Source organism: Hipposideros armiger, unplaced genomic scaffold (genome assembly GCF_001890085.2).
Source record: "Hipposideros armiger isolate ML-2016 unplaced genomic scaffold, ASM189008v1 scaffold_308, whole genome shotgun sequence".
NCBI lineage: Eukaryota > Metazoa > Chordata > Mammalia > Chiroptera > Hipposideridae > Hipposideros > Hipposideros armiger.
This window is the reverse complement of record NW_017731658.1, coordinates 1,835,258-1,838,451: the sequence shown is the minus strand read 5'-3', so window position 1 is coordinate 1,838,451 and position 3,194 is coordinate 1,835,258.

Here is a 3,194-nt window from a genome sequence, read left to right as displayed (position 1 = left end):
TTTTATCTTATATGCCTTAAAAATATTTGTTAAAATGTTGGAACTTCTGATTTACCCCATTCATTTTAGAAAAGATGTCCACAATGTAACCTACTTGTCAAAGCCAGTTTTCAATGTCAAACTACACATTCAGATCAGACTTACTTTCTGCTGCGATAAAACAAAGAAGCAAACAAACATATGATATGATTTTAAAATTCAAATAAGTATGGTAAATGTGTTCCAAGGAATATTACAAAAGTATCAAAAACTAAACTAAATATTGTAGCATGGTTGTAAAATAGAATACTAAAGGCAATCAATATAATTTAATATAATGAAACTATTCATGCTTATAACAAGTTATAAAACAATCATAAGCCTCATTGTTACTTCTCTTTACTGATTTAAAAAAAAAACCCAATGCTATCTAAAGCTAAAATTATCAGTTATTTAGGAGGAAAAAAGTATGGAAAATATATATTTTTTTCATAAATACATGTACATGCATATTTGAATTCTGTTAAGTTTTTGGGAACAGTTAAGAAATAATCATATAAAATTTCAGAAATATCTCCATTAATTTTATGAAACATCACAACCAATTTTTTTGTTTATTTAATGAAAAAGAAAAGTATATACTGATAAAAAATTATTTATCAGCTAGCTTGTTATTTTAGTTTTCAATTATCAGCTGTAAAACATATTAGAATTTTATAGATTAAATAGGATGACTGTTGACTGTTAGAAAAAATATTTTATATAACTGGTAAAACAGGTTTTCGCCTCCCTGTTGAATAGCCACATCTAATATAAATGATCTCCTATAAAGTTTTTCATGGGTTATGCTCATTATAAATTAACATGTTAGCCTCTTTTTTAGTGATCTGTATCATTATTAATTTAGATTTGTATCTATTTATTAATTTTTAGCACTTTAACAAACAAACATAACATTGCCATGGTGGGAGCAGAGATGAAATGAGAAAACAAGATGATTTTTGGATTCTATCTTGCTTATCATACTAAAACTATGAACGACAATAACAAAATGGTTTAAGGAGTCATTGAGAGAGACCACGTGTGGAATTCCACAGTGGAAATTTTATAATCACTTCCCTAAAAATAACTATATTTTAATTGCCTAAGAAAAAATTTACATACATAAGAACCATTGTGGAAAACTAACTATTGTGCTGAAGGATACAAAGAGAAATTAAATTCAAATCAGAGTATTTGCTTAATAGCTTAAGCAGTTGCTAATGTTTATATATTACAATGTGAATTATAATGCTTGGATAATGAATTTGTTGCTTTTTGAAAAGTCATGAACATTTCAACTCAATACTTCTCATACTAAACAGATATGCAAATATTGTTAGGATGATTGTCTATTTTACAATAAGGTTAATTATGGTAAAAGGCGCATTAACCTATAATCATAATAGGGCTAATCAAGACTGGGTTTGATAAAGAAAGCAACAAAGGTAAATGCTAAAAAAAAAAAAGAAGATAGCCAATTTGGATAATTTAGGACAATACAATAATTTTGGTGTTTAAATAACAGGGTTGGATTCTTTCGCCTGATGAAAAAAAAAGATAATTTCTTTTCACGTATCTTCTTTTGCATAACTTATTAAACATATCTGATTATGAATTATCATGGGCATGAAGATGGTGAGGAAATCTTGAAAGTAGATAGTTGTTATCTAGCTAATGCTGACTATATATTTTGCTAAAAACTAATAAAACTACTATGGATTATATTTAATTCAGTCCTGATTTTTTTCTATAAAATCATTATTATATTAAAATATTTGAAGATACATGCATATGATATTCAGTGCATTAATTAGAAGCTAAATCAAATGTTAATTTTTAACATTGGGAATCTTTTTAATCCTCAGTCATTGTGAAATATTCTTTTAAGAAAGGGCATTATTTTGTGTAATTCTGAATACACTGTATTTTAAGCAGAGTCCCAGAACTTTGAAACTGGAAGGGACTTCAGAACTCACAGGGTGCTGTATGTTCATGTTTCATGGGAGGGAAATGAGGCCCAGAGATGCTACTCAATTTGACCAAGGACACATGGTTACTTAAATAATAATTCTCTGGAGAAATTATATACTTTACATTTCACAAATGTAAAATCATACATGCAATTGCAACCGACAAAACAAAGTCTTAAAGTCATAGTGTGGCTTGCCTAAAAACATACAACGATTTGATGAACGATCTGGGGATCAAACCTAAATATATTTTTCTTTATTAGCACATTATAGTCTAGAATGTTTGGTTATGTCCAAACTTAATTAATTTCATGTAATTGAATAAGCAGCCTAATCTTTCCCCTGAACTCTAAGTTTTTATTTCCAACTGCCTATTTGACATCTCCATGTAAAGCCTCAAAGACATCTAAATTTTAACGTGTCCACGATTGAATCCAGGGTTTTTTCTATTCAGAATGTATTCCGGTTCCCGCTTCACGGTCTTGTTCATCTTAGTTAATGGTACAATCATGCCGCCACCATTCCTGTTGTTTAAGCCAGAAATGTAGCAGTAATTAAATTCTTCCTTTTCCTCACACTCCACATTCAGAACATTTTAATTAGCTCTACCTCTAAAATGTATCTAGAACATGTCATGTGTCTTTTATTGCTACTGTCACATGTTAGGTCCAGAACACTTTTTTTTAAGAATTGTATTAAACTATTGCTAGCATAAAACATTATATTAGCTTCAGGTATACACAATAGTTATTCAACATTGTATACCTGAAGAGGTGACCACCATAAAACTAGCAACCATCTGACACCATACCATGTTGTCACAATATTACTGACTATATTCCCTATGCTGTACATTACATCCCCATGACTTATTTGTTTTATATCTGGAAATTTGGACCTCTTATTCCCCTTCACTCCCTCCCCCCTTTTTAATTCTTCAATTACAGTTGACATTCAGTATTATTTTATATTAATTTCAGGTGTACAGCATGGTGGTTAGACACATATAATTTAAGAAGAGACCACTCTGACTAGTCTAGTCCCCACCTGGCACTGTACATAGTTATTACCATGTCATTGACAATAAATCCCTATGCTTTACTTTATATCCCCATGATTATTTTGTGACTACCAGTTTGTACTTCTTAATCCCTTCATCTTTTTCACCCTGTCCCCCAACCCCCCTCCCAACTCTCACCCCAA